Source organism: Callithrix jacchus, chromosome 6, assembly GCF_049354715.1.
Source record: "Callithrix jacchus isolate 240 chromosome 6, calJac240_pri, whole genome shotgun sequence".
Classification (NCBI taxonomy): Eukaryota; Metazoa; Chordata; class Mammalia; order Primates; family Cebidae; genus Callithrix; species Callithrix jacchus.
In genome coordinates, this window is record NC_133507.1 from 48,559,330 (window position 1) to 48,579,702 (window position 20,373).

Below are 20,373 nucleotides of genomic sequence, written 5' to 3' on the forward strand. Positions count from 1 at the left end.
CGATAACAAATATTTCCCTTGCAAATTGCCTACAACAACCTCTTATTGTCAATCATTGGTTATTAAATGTGACTAAGCTCTATTTGTGCAATACAAAACTGTGGGGAAAGTTTTATTCTAAAGAAGGTATTTTTCTGTGTCATGACTCAGTTTTTGTCATGCTGCTTTTCTGTTGCTAAAAATGTTGCAGAATAAAGATTATGTAGATTAGAATTAAATTGCATTGTGAATTTTTCATGTTTTTGAGATTTTTCCTTCATTTGCTATTGCTATAAATTGTATGCTTCTATTCTCTCAAAAATGTATGTATCCAAACCTTAATCCCCAGTAGGATGGTATTAAAAAGTGAGGCCTTTGGGAAATACTTAGGTCATGAGAATGAAACAGTCATGATGGAATTAGTGCCCTTACAGCAAGAGAAAGGAGAGTGCTTTCTTCTCTTTCTGCTCTCTGCGATGTGAGAGTGAGTACAAGAAGATAGTCTTCTGCAAACCAGGAAGCAGGCCTTCGACAGACACTTAATATGCCAGTATCTTGATCTTGGATTTCCCAGACTCCATAACTATGAGTAATAAATGTTTGTTGTTCAAGCTACCTAGTCTATGATAATTTGTGATAAGAGCCCCAAACTAAGACAGTTATTAGGTCATTTTAAGATTCATCAATGTTTACATTGTCCAAAATAACTGATACTGCATTAAGTTAATTTTTGAGCACAAAGTTGAGACGGTAGAGGAGGATTCTGGACCTAGGCTTATGGATAATTCTGATAAGGTTAGTGAGAAGAATTATAAACTTCTAAGTCATTTCACTGTACTAGTATAAAAAGGAATGCAAAATAATTTCATTATAATAAAAATTAGTTTTCAATGGATTTTACATGGGTTGGTTATCCAAGTTGTATTCTATGGTGCAAATACATTATTGTCACACCATTTCCTGCATCATTTGCTGCAGGAAAGTTGAAAAGCCATTCTACAGGCAAAGGTGTTATTTTAAATGGCGATTGGAATCTTATAATAAAATTGAAACTTTTATTAAAAAAAAAGTCACATTTAGTGAAAAGGCTCAGGAAGCTTGTTATTTAGTAATTAAATATATTGCCCAAAATATGAAAAAATTATGTACTTGATGAGAACCTAATAATATCAGCATAGAAATATATAGTGAGACGAATGATAGGAAGAGTTGCAATATGAGAATTTGAAAAAGTTCTATATTACATGGTATGCTAAGTAATCATATTGTTGACATGTCACAGGATGCTAAAGAACTTTGGGGTAATAAACTGAACATCTTCCCAATGCAAGCTGATGACTCAACAGATTTCATCAGTATGTGTCTTGTAGAAGTTGTGTCATTTCTAAATGGTGGTGAAATCCAAGAAAATTTTTTTCTACTGTATCTGGCTTACCCAAACACCAAATGCCAAGATCTCTTTAATGTTGTGCCATCATATGTGGAAACAAAAGGCCTGTCTGTAAGGACTGTGTGGGCATCTATGCTGGTGGCACCATGCATCTATTGTGGAAAAAAAATGAAAATCCCAATGTTGGCATATTCATTGCCTTCTTTACTGAAAGATGCATCTTCAGAAACTCCTCAACATAAAATAAAAGTCTTTTGTGATGCTATTAAAATGGTTAGCTTTATTAAACAAGACCAGTTCACTCAGTAATGTTTAGAAACCTGATCCAAGACAAAGTAAGTTTGCTTCCTACAGAAAGCCATGTACTTAATAGAGGAGGAGTTCTCTGCAGGGAGTTTGAACTGAAGGCAAAATTGCAGGAACACTTGCAGAAAGAACACAGAGGCCAGATTTTAGTAAGTGCTTGTATGATGAAGAATAGCTGCAGAAACTAACCTGCTTAGCAAACATTTTTCATCTCATGAATCAGTTGGACAAGTCTCTGCAAGGTCCTGAAGAAAATGTTTTGATGTCAAGTGACAAGATGTTTGGCTTTAAAAGAAACAGAATCATTAGAAACAATCATGTTGCAACAGAAAACCTTGAAATGTTTCCCATGCTGCTTGGATTTGAGAGTGAGAAAGGTTATCAGCCAGTCTCTAGTCTTACTGAAATCCACCTGGAATAATCACAGAACAAAACTGCCATTTTTTTCCATGCTGTTCAACACAAGTACCTGGCCAGGTGAGGGCCCTTTCTCTGCTGCTCTGCATCGTTTTTTAGTATTTCTGAAATGAAAAGCAAGCACGTTTTCCATTAAATGAAAAGCGGGCTCATGTCCATTCTTTTAGTCTATGCACGTGTAGTACTGTAGCAGAGATCAAGAAACTAATATATGTGTATAAATGTTTTGTTAACAGTCTAGGCTTGTATTTGTGGCTGATATATTGTTCACTAGGAAAATGTTCTCAAAGTCTTATATAAAATGGTGCTTAAGCTATATTTTTATTCATAGTTTTTTTTAAATGGAGTCTCACTCTGTTGCCAGGCTGGAGTGGAGTGCAGTGGCATGATCTTGGCTCACTGCAACCTCTGTCTCCCAGGTTCAAGTGATTCTCCTGTCTCAGGCTCCCGAGTAGCTGGGACTACAGGTGCATAACTCCACATCCAGCTAATTTTGTATTTCTAGTAGAGATGGGGTTTCACCATGTTGGCCAGGACAGTCTTGATCTCTTGACCTCGTGATCTGCCCGTCTTGGCCTCCCAAAGTACTGGAATTATAGGCATGAGCCACTGTGCCCAGCCTCACAGTTCTTTCCCTTACGGTTTGGATAGCCTTACTATTCAATATTGCCAATGAATTTTCATGTTGAAATAACATTAATTAAAGTCAGTTTATAATATTTATTTAAATGAAATTTATAGCGCCTATTCTCAGAAAAATTAAATCCCATTTTGGCCCAAACCAATTATTTAAAAGAAACTTATTATGTTTATCTTATAAATTTTATTTGAATTTGTGAAAATGAAAGAATGATAATTTCAAACAGTAAGATTAACTTAACTGTTTAAGGAAAAATTAGATAAAAGGTCACTTTTATCTTTTAATAAGAAAAAAAGTATAACTATTCTTGTATGTGCAATATAGCACATAGTAACCTTCATTAGCATTTTAAATAGGAAAAATGTATAGTATGGCATTTAGGCATACCTGGATATATCTTTTAAAATCAAATGTAAGGAGATTAAATAAAGAAAAAGCTGGAGTTTGCTTTACCTACATGCTGACTTGCATTGGAGTTAGAGCATTTGTAGAGAGGTAGAACAATATGACAGTAGGATAATATACTGGCCAAAATAAGCACATCCACACACACACAAAATCATTCTTTACTCAAAAAGCACTGACAATCATTAATGCATTATTTTATGTACAATTTATGTTCACAGCAACATATTATGAGCTGTAGATATAATTATTATATAGGATTTTCTGATATTTGAAAAGTATTTCAAGGAATCCCAGAGATTAAAAGATTAAGAAAGACTGGGCTAGTACGGAGGAAGTAAAAGGTTGACATACACTAGATGTGGCTAAGTCGAGGTCTCATGTGGGGCTCAAGTACATGTATTTGAAAATCACTAAAACCAAGAGAACTTGGCCATGCATTGTACATAGAGGAGAGGCTAGGGTTCAAAGATGTAAAAGATGAGTTTTGTTTGTGGTTTACAAGGCTGAATGGATAACTGTACACTATGAGGTTCTAGTGAATATTAGAAGAACTACCAAGTTTGGGAGATAAGATAAACGGTTCAGTTTAGGCGTATTCATTTCAAGGCACCTATAAGACATGAGAAGGAAATGTTATAAACGTGGTTGGATAGACCTAGAGCTCAGAGTAAAGGTTTGAGCTAGAGAGATTACATTGGGATTCTTTTTGATAGAGATATCAGTCACAACCCTGATGAAATGGCATGTAGAGAAGCCATTGAATTAGAAAATATGGGGCCCTCAGAATGACAACTGAGGATTGAATAAGGGATGGACAGACAGAAGGAGTGGTCACAGAAGTATTGGGGAAAATAAGATGACCACCGTGCCCTAGAAACCAAGAACAAAGAGGGTTTCAAACAAGAGAAAGTGGTTAGCAGGGTTGAACACTGCTAAGGGAACAAGACTAGTCAGGACTGAACATCATGGTCACTAGACTTTTCAACAAGGAAGTAAAAAGCATAAATAAGAAGTGTGTTAAAGTTTTAAGTGCCCAAGCAAATTCAGGTGAGGAAAGGAAGGAATGAGCAACTGGAATGCAGCAAGATAAGAAAACCATGAGAAGTTAGGTTGTGGAGGGTAGAGAGACAGAGGCTAGCTGGTAAGCTTTTCCTTAATATTGGAAGGCCTGAAATGAGAGTGCAAATGGAGGCCCATATGCTAATATTATATTTTTAAACACATTATTTTAAACATAAATTCTAAATATTTAAATGTCATAAATCAAGTGAACAAAGTGTTAAATAAAAGGTCTATCATCCTACCTTTTAAAATATGTCTTTGTAGCAATCTGGAAGGCCAGGTAGCACGAAGCAGCCACTCACACTTAGAAATTTTTGGACTCCTCAGAATTGTGCACTAGACTGTAGTGCTGGCCCCAGGCCTCTGTGTCTGGCCAGTGATTGATTCTCTCTGGTCCCAAGAGGTACCTCACACTCCTGCACGAGGGCACCCCAGCCTGAATGTCCAAGGTCTCTCCAAGCTCTCCTGAAAATTACCCCCACTTGACTACATCTCAGACCCAGGCATAGGATGGCCTATGCTTGGGAGTGGGAACAAAAGCCTGTGCAGGTCTTGAAGGTGGAGTTGGGGTTGCAAGTACTTGAAGAATGGCCTAGGAAGAGGGAAGATGAGCTCTTGGTGGACATATCTGCTTGACCTTGTGGACACCCGACTGTAAAGAGCTGCCCAGTAAACATAGATCTGGGCCCACTAAACCACAGGGTTTATGTTAGAGGCCTCTTTTCCTTAGTTCTTAGGGCAGTAGTGGTAGCTGGAGAGAATGGTGTTTTAAAACTATGGTCACATTTTTTTCCTCTTTTGGAAATAGACTGTCCTTCTTGGTGGGTAAGTAGAATGTCCTGTTCTATTCCAACATTTTCTGTTCAACATAATCCAGAGGAGGAAATTGACAAGCTGTAGCAGGTTTCAAATGAAATGGGCTGGTTAAGAAATTCTTGTAACACATCAATTTGTGAGCTATTTATTCAAGTTCACTGAATAAGCAATTTACAAATCACTTTTCATTGAGCTTGATTCAGCACTCTGAAGTAAATAAATATGGAATCTCTATCAGGCTTTCAGTGCAGTATCAGTCTGGCCTAAACAGAGGATGCTGAATTTATGTTATAAATCTAACTCTATTTTGCTGTATTTTGACTCTATTTTGTTGTTGTGCTTCCTAAGATTCATATAAAGGCTAGATCTACATTAGCAGAATAAACGTAAACAAAACCAAAAACCACTATAACAATTATTTGCCACAACAATATATTTCAAGCAAGATGATTTAGGCTTAATTATCCACATAATTAGCTTATTTTTCTGCTTCATTTTAGTTGCATAAAACTGTCCAAACACAGATTTTTCTTAGTCTAGTTCTTTTTAAATTTTGACAGTAAGAGTAGATAAAAATGTAATTTCTTACACTGTCTACATGTGAAAATGGCAGATTTTCACCCAAAAATATTGTCAATATGACTTAATATTTTTCTTTGTATAAATATAATTAATTCACTACATACAATGTTTGATGTTATGTTATCTGTCATATAGATTTTGGAAATATCTCATTTATCACATTAAAAGAGACAATACTTATGTTCTATTACTCTTTTTTTACTTAAAGATCCAAAGAAGGAGACAAATATTTTATGGGATCTGTATATTCAAGTGTTGTTTGACTGTTAGAGAACAAGAGAACTGGGAAAAATCATCTGGCATTTATCAAATAATTAGCTATTTTGAAAATTAACCAACTGTAAGAATCAGAGGTTAAAGATATGAAACGAAGCCATGGTTGGTTATTTAACAATAACAAATTAACCTAAAGGTTAATCAATAAAAATTATTCCCAAAAGTCTCTTATTACAGAGAGAGGAGTATTTTAAAATATGGTTTTACACAACTAGATTATATGGTATATATGTGCCTTAGGATTATTCCCATGTTTCTATTTTTCTCACATTTGGAAAGGAGTAAAATAAGAGGCCCAAAATACCATTTAGGATTCTTATAGTTATTTGATAATTAAAATTTTTTCAACAATTATTATCACATTAGTAATTTCTTTTCATAGTTGGGATAAATTCAGCTTTTGAAAAGTATTGACAATATGGTCTCAGGTAGAGGCCGACTCACTTAGTAACACAATGATAAGTAAAGGGAGCAAGGATCTGCAGCCAAGAATTAGGTTTTACTCATGTTTTTCCAGGTTCATGGGCACAAATATATCCATCTTCTTTTGGACATGAAGTTAAAAAACAGAAAGTGAGTAAATAGGTGGCAGAATAATGTCAAATTTTATTAACTCATTAGTGTCTTTGTGCTAAATAATGGGAAACAAATATTTTTTAATCTTAGACCCTACATGTAAAATGACTCTTGCCCACAGAAGACATTTACAATATCCTTGTCACTCCAGTCAGTGCAAAGCACCGATAGTGCATTCAGAATGCTGAGCAGGCAGCAGGCACACATAGGTGTATAGGAAAAAAGACACTCAAATTCAAGGGGCAGAGTAGAGTGGTAGTATCAGGCAGCCATTCACACTGAGAATGCACACAAAGTATTTTGGGGAAAGTAAAGTCTTTTGCAAAAATCTGTCAAGAATCGTTCTGTGCTTAAAGTTATCCTTTGTGTGACTGTGTGGGTTGGGGGGAGTGTAAAGGATAAATGCACAGGCATAAGAACCTTGTAACAAAATGCAGACATTGTGGCACAAGAGAAACATAGAACTCAAGGGGATTCTCTCCTAACCAGAAAAGGTGTGAGAAGATCTGAGGTTATGAGTTTTTCATCCAAAGAGGAACTGGAAAGTAGACACTGACAACCAACCTAATATATAGATTTTGCAAATAATTGCATATATACATACTAGACCCAACACACTATTATTATAGTGTGTTGACTCAATACCAAAAAATCTTTGCCATTTTTGCAAAATACTGAGCTAAAAAAATCCTGATAACTTGAGAACTGAACTGCAATATACCAGGCCACTGAGTTAGGCTTCGAGTGAAGAGAATGCAGGTTCTGTACCTCATTCAGACATGGAACAGATGGGGTACATAAACAGTATCTTTAATACAGTCAGAGGTAGAAAAATTATAAAAGTTTTATACTAGTCTTTATTTTCTAGAATAAATCACAGTATAAATAGTATAATCAATATAAATCTCAGCATTCATGCTTGGGTGAACTACAAATATAATTTTATAATTAACAACCTACATCAATTGCAAAAGCTCTCAAGATAAAGGTACTTAGCGAATTTAGTTTTCTATTATTCTTTCCTAAGGTTGTATCAAAGTTCCAGACTGCTTTCATGTGACCAAGCAATAAGGGATAGGAGAGAAGGGCATAGGTTCTTGAGTTCTTTAATCATCTAGGTACAAGGTAAGGGCTAACGCTGAAATAACCCTCAGCTCAGTTAAGCTGGAGGTGTGCGTATCTCTGCAAAGCTTTCTATGGCTCCCAGTTACCCATAGGAAGCTCAGCTCACAGTCATTTTCTCTTTGAGGCCGTATACCATCTCTGGGTTTTGCCCAAGATTTAGACACAGGAAATGCTCCTTCTAAGGCTCATTAACACATCTCTATCTCATTTTTTTCTTCTCTGTCTCTGCCTAATGGAACCTAAGGGAATTATTTTCAAAACTGAAAAATGAGCTGAGAAGACTCCACACTCATTCCTGTGTTTCTCTCAAATTTTAGCATAATCTTTAAAAACTCTTCCGTCTTTTAAAGGATTAAATGTTTGGAAACCAAAGTTAGGATGACTCATGGGGTTTCTTTTCTCTCTGGATTGTCACATCTACCCCCTGAAGGATTACACATAGAATTAACTAGCTACTCCAATGAAGAAATTGGAGAAATTGATTAGTAATAATCACAGGGGAGAAAAGTAACATTGATTAATAAAAAAGATGGATTTTTCCCTCACAATAGCTTTTACAGTGAAATAAGCAAAAGATGGCCATTTGCTTTAAATCCTAACACAGACATACACATACACCTCAGAACATATTATCATGTGTATACTACTACAGCATGGCTTTTGGGTTCCTATAGCCAACTTTCATGGACTATACAATGCAAATAATGAATCAATAGTACCTAGAATAATACCCTGGACTTGAAAAATTGGTATTTAAGATCTTCTCTGCCTTACTCTACTCCATCACAAAAAAGAGCACTTACAAAAATTATACTAGACCTCAAGAATCAAAATATTATGGTTTCCACTTTTTAGATGTCACCTTGTTCTGAGACTTTCGCTTTTAATGATCAACAGAAATTTCTGAAGATGTACAGCAGCCGTCATGACATCAGACAGGAAGAAAGAGCCTTCTGTATAACACACACCCAGGAGAGATGTCCTGCAGAGGAAATGTCACGAACAATGTTATGTTGGGGATTTCTCTAAACCCGTCATTGCCAGGCACCTGTGCTCCAGGGCATCCATCCAATCAACTGGAGAGCAGGCACCTTGCCATTTCAGCAGATGGGTATTAATGTTGAAGGCAAAGGCACCATGCACAGTATATATTTCAATTATGAGTATGAAGACTTGGAATCCCAGTAGGAATCATGTCCATTCCTTTCTGAGCCTGTAGCAAACTAGAGATTGTATGATCCAGAATGCAGCTTTACACAGAATTGGCTTTCAGGAAAAATACACATTTACAAGGGGAAAAAAAACCATATTTTGTATGACAAGTCCAGAGTTTAAGGAAAAAAAGCTGAATATTTTAAAGAAATGTCCTAGGACTTGCATTTCTACTGAAGCAGCATTGAAAAAGCAGAGGGGAGGAAATAATTCTACCTCACAGATATATAATGTCAGGACTGACAGAATTGTGAAAGCCTATAGATTCTTAAATGTCAGTGTGCATTTCAGTTTTCCAAAGTGTTCTAGTCAAACAAACCTCAGAGGTCAAGTGACTTCTGGGATAGGATCTTTTCCATCTCGGGCCTGCATATCTAAGAAACAGATACCCTTTCAGGTCATACTGACTTCAACATTGTTATGTTTTTAAAGGGTTGTAAGTAAAAATATCTAAGTTTTATATTGATTAATACTATTCACCGGCCAATTATTTCAGGATGTGATGACTTAGCATTCTATACCACTCTGCCTTTGACTAGCTAATTTCATTGTTATTATCATCAAAAATTATTGAAATGCTTGCTTTATGTTTTACACATTATTCTGGCCAGTGAGCATTAAAAGCAAGTTGACAATACCTGCATGAGTTACAATTATCTGAAGAAATCTAAGTTATTTACTTTTCACATAATTCTTCCTTTTTTTTTGAGACGGAGTTTCGCTCTTGTTACCCAGGCTGGAGTGCAATGGCGCAATCTCGGCTCACCGCAACCTGCGCCTCCTGGGTTCAGGCAATTCTCCTGCCTCAGCCTCCTGAGTAGCTGGGATTACAGGCATGTGCCACCATGCCCAGATAATTTTTTGTATTTTTAGTAGAGACGGGGTTTCACCATGTTGACCAGGATTGTCTCGATCTCTTGACCTCCTGATCCACCCTCCTCGGCCTCCCAAAGTGCTGGGATTAAAGGTTTGAGCCACTGCACCCAGCCATAATTCATCTTAAATAAGGAGTTTAACCTGTTCTTTCAACTCATTTGGGTGTGTGTGTGTGTGTGTGTGTGTGTGTGTATTTTTTTTACAATGACCTAAAATATGTCTATTATTGCACATGATACATTATCAGTTCTCATGAAATTATTTCATAGTGCCTAGGATTAGCATATGGGATAAACGCTAGCATATCTTGGGATGCCATCTAGTCCATGAACTGTCTTCTAAATTTTTATTCAGAGATTCAACTATTTTATTGACTATATCACTACTGATATCATAGTCCATGAAATGTTTCTAAATTTTTGTTTAGGGATTCAATATTTTATTGACTATAGCACTACTGATATCCTAGTCATGAGAAGCAGTAACAACTCAGGAGCAGAGTGGGAATCCGAAATAGTGGTAGAATTCTTATTGAACCACTCCAGTGTGTTACGCTGATGTATTGGTTATGATGGTATAGACTTCAGGCCACCATAGTCGTCTCAAAACATGATAACTCTGCTTGTGGTCTAAAAAGTGACTTGAGACCCTCTACTTTAATAATCCATTCTGGTAACAAAAGGACCATAACACCTGCAACACTCCAGGGAATTTTACAGGCAACTAGATGGCCGAAAAAGACTAATAGAGGCAACAAAGCCCTTCCACATACTGTCTGTTCAATGAGTATCGGGAAGCTATGTGTTGAATCTAATTCCTAAGCTTCCCATCATTTCCAGGTCAGACTGAGTCCTCTTTCCCCCTTTTCTTGCAGTCCTGGGGCTGAGTTCAAAACTCCCAGAATGCTGTCATCATCATTCTGAAAAAGAGGTTGCCATGGCACATAACAGGCCTCAGGCTGGCCAGGACCTGCATTTCCAGGCAAAAAACAGACTTCCTGGCCTGTGAGTAGCCACTCGTGGATTTACACTGGCACCCAGTCTCACCAGTAGCCACTGCCTCATAGTTATGATAATATTAAAACCATGCAACATACCTATGTTTAGGTAAAACAGAGATTCTAGGCTTAGGTAATTACAAAGAGGATTTTCATCTAGGGAATGTCTTGGAGTCATTAGAAAGGAGTGCAGGAAAGAATACTGCAGGGCATAGTTCTTCACGGTGGGATGCTGAGCACCCCTGTTCCCTGCCCACCAAAGTGCCATGGCCTCATCCAATCCTGTTTACCAAAAACTCCCTCTAAGGGAAGTTATGCTCCATCCTCATCTTTGGGAACCACCACCCTAAAAGGTAAGCGAGATTAGCCCTGTTTTACAGATTACAAACCTGATTCTTGAGCAATTGGCCTAAATATCAAATACCTAATAAGTGGGATTTAAACCCAGACCTGTTTCATTTCTAAAGAATAGGTTCTTCTCACTGTACTACATGGTGTCTTTGGGTCAGTAAATTGCTCCATTTTTAAAAGGCACAAGTAACTTAATTAGGTAGGGCTGAAATTAGGACTAAACAGCACCTAGACTCCAGACCATAGTCAAGGAATTTCTATTTGATTCCATTTTGAGGGAGGAAAAACTGTCTATAATTTTTTCTCCCACTTCCACCATCCATTCATTTTCTCATCTAGCTTTCCTCACTATCATGCTAATTTTTAATCTGAATTCAAAATGCTTTAAAGTGAATGCAATCCTATAAATGTTAAAGAAAATGCAGAACAGGAGCTATAAAACTGACTACTTTAATTCTATTTGTGTACTCTGAGTGTTGCCTTACCTACACAAACGGGATTCCAGTGGTAGCCTACAACAGCAAGGATTCTTCTGTCACAGAACCCTGCTTTTGTTGTAATCATTATCTTACTTTCTTCTAACCTATCCATCTCCAGGTTCTCCACTTTAGCCTGCTCCATAGCCAGATACTGCCTCGCTGAATTTGTCCTCTGAACCTGGGATTATAAGATAGAAATATTCACCAGTTAAAAGAATCTTTTCTCATCAAATTCCTACATAACAACCATTAGTATTTTCAGCTTCCTGCTGCGAGGAACACTAAAGTAGTGGTTCCTGGCTAGCACGGTGGCTCATGCCTATAACCCAACACTTTGGGAGGCTGAGGCAGGCAGATTACCTTAGGACAAAAGTTACAGACCAGCCTGGCCAACATGGTGAAACCCCGTCTCTACCAAAATACAAACATTAGCTGGGTATGGTGGAGGGCACCTGTCATTTCAGCTAGTCGGGAGGTTGAGACACGAGAATCTCTTGAACCTAGAGGGTGGAGGTTGCAGTGAGCTGAGATTGCGCCATTGCACTACAGCCTGGGCAACAAGGTTGACACTCGTCTCAAAAAATATATAAATAAAAATTTTAAAAAAAGTAAAGTAGTGGTTCCCAAACTGCAGTGAGCATCAGAATCATCAGGAAGGCTTGTTCAGTTTGCTAAGCCCCACCCCAGAGCTTCTGATTCAAGAGGTCTGGGGTGGGAGCCAAGTTCTAATAGGTTCCTAGGCACTGCTGATGCTATTGACCTGGAAACCACACTGAAAAACATTAAGGAAATATTTCTCCACTGTCCGACAGAGGAAATACTGAATAGAGTTCATGTAATGACTAAGAAACTATATGTAAATTTAGTATATATGTAAATTTACATATAATTTCTTAGCTCCTCCTTGTCTGCCTCCCTTCATTGTGTAGTGACATTGACAAGATCCCTTCAGCCATGAGATACAGGTGTTCATAAACATGACAAATATGTTCCATATAGAAAACTATCTAGTGCCCAATGATCCCATTGCCAAATAGTTATTTGCCAGATCGCTGTGATTGATTTTAGAATCCAGAAGATTGAAAGATCACAGATTCCTTAATCAGCCTTCTTCATTTTTATGTATGCAAATCTGACCTTTGAGGCATAATGCTACAGGAAAAAATATGTTAATGAATGGTGAACATGTCTCACATTTCTATTAATTGTGATAGATTCAAAACAATGTTATATTAATTTTTGCCATTATTACACAAGCTTGGCTTAACTTACAACTTTGAATGACCATCATACAAAATATGGTTTGAACACTGCACTAACAGGCAGATGAGGCGGTAGTTTTCAAAGAATCTGAAAATTACTTTGAGAACCTAGCTTTAACTAGCTTCCTCAGTCACACCATGACCTGAAGTGATGGAATCCAAATGAAGGAAAAGCAGGTCAAAATGAATCTTTGCTTTATAGATGAAAAAGAAATGCAACACAAGAAAACCTGTTTTTTAAATAATGATTGTAAATATTTAATAAAATATCAGTAGGGTAAGTGATAAAGTGTTGTGACTTTGAGAATAAGAATTAAGTAATACACATTCAAAAAGGTTAGCCCTCAATTGGGGCATCATTTTACTTCATTCACATTACAGTCTATAAATACTATCTATAAATGCAGTCTATGAAGACAACATAATAAATGAAACTATCAGTCTGTGAAGCAAAATATTTTTCAAACAAAACTTTCACCTTTTAAAGTAAAAAAAAAACAAAAAACAACCGATAGTGTGACTCTGTAACATTTTTATGGCAACACTGTTAATTTGTTTTGTAATTAGCTGTACCTTCTCTGATTTGTAATATCACTTACAGCTTTTCTATGCATATCAAGGTTTCTAAATAACTGTCATAAAATCTTTGGAAAGTGACCTCCTACTGTCACCTTTTGAGGAATTTACCTTAAGTAACAGAGGGAAAAAAAATGAATTGCTTCTTTAGGTCGTTCTTATGAGAATGAAGGTTTTTACCTGAGGTATAGTTTAAAACAATTTTTTTTCAATTTGCTTATAATAGAGCAGTACACTAATATATTGTAAGAAATAAATACTATTTGCAGTTAGTATCCTTTACACATGAGAATCATAAAATACTCACTTCTAAAAGAAGAAATGTATTCTTAAGATTATGCCATCATTTCAACAGAAACTTAACTAACTTGAATTTACAAACCTAACAAGTGAAAATTTTGAAATAGTATTTCCTACTTCCTTTTATAAAAACAGTGTCAATTTTCCACTGCCTCTGAACAAGGCGAAGTAAAACTGGAAAAAAATGGCACGTACATTGGCACAAACAAATGCTTTAAAATTTTTTTTCCCAAGTTAAGCTGGTTTGATTTTAAAGTCAGGCTGCAATAGATGCTCTCAATTCTATTTCTCAGCATTTCTGATGCCTATTTAATCGTAAAAATTTTTGAGCAGGGCTGAGGCCAAAAAGGGTAGAAGGCATAGGAGATAAAGGATTGGGAACAGAGTAGGGATCAAGGTAGAAGCCAAAGGGAAAGGAAAGACAACAACGACAGAGAGAGAAATGAAAACAAATTGGGGCAGAAGCTAGAGAAAGACAGAAGACTTTATCTAATGTAATAGGCTGAAGATGAATTAAGAAAAGAAAAATCATAAATTGTCTTAAGGATTCCAGAGTATTCAGCACCTTGATTACTCTTCTTCCAAAATCATCCAGAGCTTCCACCACATCATTTATAAAGCTAATATTTTAAAGTTCTAGCCAGAAAGACACAAATACAAAAGTTCATTACATTTTCTAATGATTAACTAGAATGGTAAACACTGGAATACATTTGGTGGTCATTATTAATATTCTTTCTAATAAACTAGAAAAGCATGTAAAGCATATTTATCTAACAACCTCTCATGTATCTACTTAATAAATGCTTAGATGTGATAATTGAAAAACTATGAAAATAAGTGTGAATTTTCATCCTTCAACTTTTTCAAATGTTAATTTCTCTCAAAATAATATTTATATTATAGTTTTTAAACAAGTTGCTTATCTCAGGCAAACGTATAGCATTCTTTCTCAAAGAAAAATTATCTGCAAAAATGTTACGGCACTTTTACATTCAGCAAATTATTTCTACCCCAAATGGGTTAACCAGGTAATCAAATGAAGGGGCAAAAAAGTCATACTTAATAACTATGAATCTTGTCATTGATGACTATGTTGATTCTAAGGTAAGCCTCAAAGTAGCAGAGAAGTTGATTTCATAAAGTCTGTCTTCAATATGTTGTGATTATATTTTGAATTGTATATGCTCCAATGCCCATCATTAACTCCTATCTGAAAATAATAAACACAACCAGAAATGCAGTTATTGTTGAAGGATTTTTGTGAATTCAAACAAGAGCAAGATGGAGTTCCAGTTCTTCTCACCATCTTTAGGCAGTAGACCAACAAAACTATTTTCCAAATCTTGAAACATAACTTAATATCCTTCTTTTGAAAAACTTTCCTAACTATAATTAATATTAATTTCTTAAGTGATGTATATGGTTGTCAACCAATGTTCTCTTCCATCTAATCTGTTTACGTGTCCATTAAACTTTCATAATAAAGAATGACTTTTGGCCACAGATCCTAGCTTTGACCTACTGATAGGCCCAAGAAAACCCTGGCATCTCATTTTCAGTATGCTGAACTCTTGAATAGAAATAGCCTGCGGGGGGTGTCAGACTGGTGTGCAGCAGCCCATATACAACAAGTAACCTGATTACAGTGCTTTACTAAGGTGCATTATTTATGACCCTTGGCAGCTACAAGCTACATGACATTGTATTATGCAAGTATTGCATCTGTGGTTTCAGAAATGGAGGAGAAATAGATTTTATTAAATATAGGTCATATTTGATAAGACAAAAATAAATCATATGTACAATGCAACAAGATGAGTACTTTAACAATCTATCTAAAAAGCTATTAATAATTATTACTTTAGTGTTGAAGCAGTTGATGGTATTCTTATGCAAAGTTTTAGATCACAAATCATATTGGAATGGGAATTCGGTATTTCCGGTGCTGGCCAGATCTGAGTCATTTTGCACAATCCTTAATAAGAAAATCTTCCACTGTGGTTACTGACCATCTGCTGCTATGTCGACCTAGAAATATGGGATACAAGAGCAGCTCTATACAAGGGTATGAGTGATCAGTGTTCTGTACATGGGATACAGTCCTCACACTTTTCCTGAAACCCTTACATGGCTCAAATCCTGTGTTCTTATGCATCACATCCTCTAACCCCTCTGCCTACATTAGGAACAGGTGTTTCTTAGAATAAAAATTATGGTAGGTTTATATATTTTCTTCCCATTCTGACACTGTTTAATCCTCAATACCTCCAGACACATTGCTAAGACACTAAATCAGATTTTCCCCCGGAACCCTTACAACTAATTCCCCACTAAATATACTGAGGGCTCATTAGGTGTGAGGTTTTTGCTGAAGCTTCTGTCATGCATACTCTCCTAAAGATCACAATAATCCAATTAGCTAATTAGAAGCTGTCCCCAGCATAAAGATCCTAGTTTCTCCTATGCCTTTGGCTACTTGTCTGGTGTTTCCATGATAATGTATACCTAGGTCAGTATATTTTTCTATAAGCAGGTTTTGTGATACTTAAGTAGACCTAGAAGAACCCAGAAGGCAACTGGAAGGGAAAAGAGAGAGAAGGGAAAAGAAGAGGTAATTACTGTCATGAAACCATTCAGGTTTTGTAAGACAAATACAATTTTTGTAAGCATAATTTTTATTACAAGTGATTTAAACTTTAGTCTTTTAAAGTTCTGGTAGTATTCAAGGTCAAGGGAACTTCATGCTTAAACAACATATATTAAAACTATATGCTTTAAGCTTATAAGTGCAATCATTGTTACCACAATACAACCATTGCCCCAGTGCCAAGTTTTCTGAATAGAAGTAAATTCAGGGTTTAAACAACCATCCCTTAAGACCTGACTATTGAGCTCTGGTTAAGAGTCCAGCCTACCTGTGGTATACATGGAAATGTGCTATGCAGATCTCACTTCGAGGAAAGACTGCCCAACTGCAAGAAGTATAGTCAACAGATAGCCCATCTTGTAGCTTTTTAAGGATATTCTTTAGCTGCAGAGTTGCCTGGCCCAAAGGTCAATCTTTTTGGGTGCAACCCATATCCAGTCACTTGGTGAAGCAGGGGTATAAAGGCCTGGCCATTTTTGCCTGACACAGGAAAGTCTGATGTGGACAATATTCACTATGAAACTTTCTGCAGGGTTGGTGGAGACTTCATCAAGCTGCTTTGCTGTTTGGTCCCTTCCTCTTTTCAAAAGTGCCCCTTTCCCATCCTTGTCATAGGTGTTGATCTCTAATAAACATGGCATCTCGGACTCCATCTTAGTGTCTTATGAGTAACAACTGAGCTCAGGAGTGCTCTGAGAAAGTGTGCAGTAAGATCGTTTTGGGGCTAGATCACTCATACCCACATGATAAAGAAGGCCCCATCACTGGTTGGGATGAAACTTCAAAGCTGGTGGCATAAAGTGGCAGATCCATTGTTAAAACTTCCACTGGAGGTTAGGAGGTTTTACCAGTAGAAAGGGGTACACTGGGCTCAGCCTATCGAGTATTTGATAAATATGGAAGAAATAGTAACTATAAAGATAATGAAAATAAGAGGACAACAAACATTCCATGCTCATGGTTAGAAAGAATATCATGAAAATGGCCATACTACCCATAGTAATTTATAAATTCAATGCTGTCCCCATCAAGCTACCAATGACTTTCTTCACAGAGTTGGAAAAAAAAAAAACACCTTAAACTTCATAAGGAACCCAAAAGGAGCCTGTATAGCCAAGGCAATCCTAAGCAAAAACAAAACAAACAAACAAACAAAAAAACCACAAAGCTGGAAGCATCACGCTACCTGAGTTCAAACTATATTACAAGGCTACTATAATCAAAACATCATGGTACTGGTACCAAAACAGAGATATAGACCAATGGAACAGAACAGAGGCCTCAGAAGGAATGCCACACAACTACAACCATCTGATCTTTGACCAACCCCCCCCAAAAAAAAAAAAAAACAAGAAATGGGGAAAGGATTTCTTATTTAATAAATGCTGTTGGGAAAACTGGCTAGCCATATGAAGAATGCTGAAACTGGATCCCTTCCTTACACCTTATACAAAAATTAACTCTATATGGATTAAAGATTTAAACATGAGGCCTAACACCATAAAAACTATAGAAGAAAAGCTAGGCAATACCATCCAGGACATAGGCATGGGCAAGGACTTCATGGCTAAAACACCAAAAGCAATGGCAACAAAAGCCAAAATAGACAAGTGGGATCTAATTAAACTTAAGAGCTTCTGCATAGCAAAAGAAACTATCAATAGAGTGAATTGGCAACCAACAGAATGGGAAAAAATTTTTGCAGTCTACCCATCAGACAAAGGACTAATATGCAGAATACACAGAGTACTTAAATTTACAAGAAAAAAACAATCCCATCAAAAAGTGGGCAAAGGATATGAACATTTTTCAAAAAAAGACATTTATGCAGCCAACATTTTTAAAAAGCTCATCATCACTGGTCATTAGAGAAAAGCAAATCAAAACCACATTGAGATACCACCTTATGCCAGTTGGAATGGTGATCATTAAAAAATCAGGCGACAACAGATGCTGGAGAGGATGTGGAGAAATAGGAAAGCTTTTACCCTGTTGGTGGGAATATAAATTAATTCAACCATTATGGAAGACAGTGTGGTGATTCCTCAAGGATCTAGAACTAGAAATACCATTTGATCCAGCAATCTCATTACTGGGTATATACCCAAAGGATTATAAATCATTCTACTATAAAGATGCATGCAAATGTATGTTTATTTTGGCACTGTTCACAATAGCAAAGACTTAGAACCAACCCAAATGCCCATCAATGACAGACTGGATAAAGAAAATGTGGCACATATACACCATGGAATGCCATGCAGCCATAAAAAAAGATGAGTTCATGTTCTTGGCAGGGACATAAATGAAACTGGAAACCATCACTCTCAGCAAACTGACACAAGAACAGAAAACCAAACACCACATGTTCTCACTCATAAGTGGGTGTTGAACAATGAGAACACATGGACACAGGGAGGGGAACATCACACACTGGAGCCTGGGGGGTGGGGGGCTAGGGGAGAAACAGCACGGGTAGGGGGACTGGGGAGGGATAGCATTAGGAGAAATACCTAATGTAGATGACAGGGCTATGGATGCAGCAAACCACTACCATGGCATGTATATACCTATGTAACAAACCTGCATGATCTGCACATGTACCCCAGAACTTAAAGTATAATAAATAAATTAACTTAAAAAAGACAATGGAATTGGGTGACTATTTCTAAGTGCCATGGATGTTCTACAGAAAGAAACTGTACAGCAAAGAATAAATGACAGCCAACTGAAATCCAGGCATGAAAGCCAGTAAACCTCTTTGGTTACATAAATATAATAATTTCTCTTCACTCACAGCAGAGGGAAGAGAAAGTTGAGAACCATGACTAGTACCTAACAGTATTAGTGACTTTATTTCAAACAAAATTAAATGTAAAACCACAGGAAGCCTGTTATGTGTGCGTAGGGGAAATGTGTGTTTGCTGGGAAAACCCCAAAGCTGTTGTAATACTTAGCCAATGTGGACTTATAGAAGCCAGGAGAATTTGCATAGAAGTGGATTCTGAGGATGTTTGATCAAGAAGACTAAAATATTAAATTAGATAGGAAAGCACTTACTAACTTTGGAACTCTTTCTCCAGATGCACCCCTGCAAAGATTCCACTATAGCATGAATTCACTACTAGGATAGCTCCCAGAACCATAGAAAAATGATGATCCATTCTAAGATAAGTTGAAATGCCAGAATTGTCATGGCAGACAGTAGAGAAAAGAAATCAAGGGCTAAGGGAAGTGGGTATGAATACATCATAAGGGAAGTGGGAATGAATACATCACATAAGGTTGGAAAATACCACCAGATGATTACATTCCGTAGGAAGGCTGAGAAGACCCACTTTTCTTTTTTTGCCAAGGCCACAGGAGTGTAGTGATAAGAGGTATACCAGAATCACCAAAAAGTTTAATGGTGGCTTTCCTTTTCAAGTCAAGTTGACAACAGAAATGTTGTTACATAAATTGGTTTGACAGCAACAAGGATAACAGGACTCGAACAACATACAAATTAGGTAGCAGCATTTAATTTCCAGAAACCAAGGGATTGTAATCATTGTAATGACTAGGCAGGTCAGGTTTCACCCAAGAGAACCTGGACTGAGAAGAGATTCAGAGGTAGTTAATGCAACATGATATCCGAAGGGTCATAGAAATGCATAACCAACAACAGTACTATCCTAATTCTCTGGTCCTGTGTCATGTTTGTAGGAGCATTTAGATATCATGCAGAATACCAACTGACCCATTTCAGTAGTAACTTTTTATTGGTTGGGCCAGATGAGCAAAAGGTGGCTGATATATGTGAGGCCTCAAAAAGTCATATGTGCTCTAAAGGGAAGGAAATAAATTTTATGGACTACCACAACCATAAAATGTTTAGGGATTCAATGGTTAGGAGTGTAACAAGCCATCCTCTCCAGAGAAACAAATCAAAGTATCACAGCTTGTACATCCTACTATGGATAAAGAACAACTACATTGGTAGGCTTTTTCATCTCTGAAATTGGTGCATTCCACATCTATATTCAGGATAATATAAAAGACTGTCAACCTTAAACGGGGTACAGAGAAGTAAAGAGCTCCACAATTGGTCCAG

General features: G+C 36.8%; 1 long non-coding RNA gene across 3 annotated transcripts in view; it reads right to left on the reverse strand.

Moving 5' to 3' along the window:
* Positions 1-20,373, reverse strand: part of LOC118154541 (uncharacterized) — a 310,862-nt gene that overhangs the window by 3,025 nt on the left and 287,464 nt on the right. For all 3 annotated transcript variants that reach the window (XR_013519318.1, XR_013519317.1, XR_013519316.1), the window contains one exon: positions 1,865-1,960. This is a non-coding gene — a long non-coding RNA (uncharacterized LOC118154541). The remainder of the gene's footprint in view (positions 1-1,864; positions 1,961-20,373) is intronic.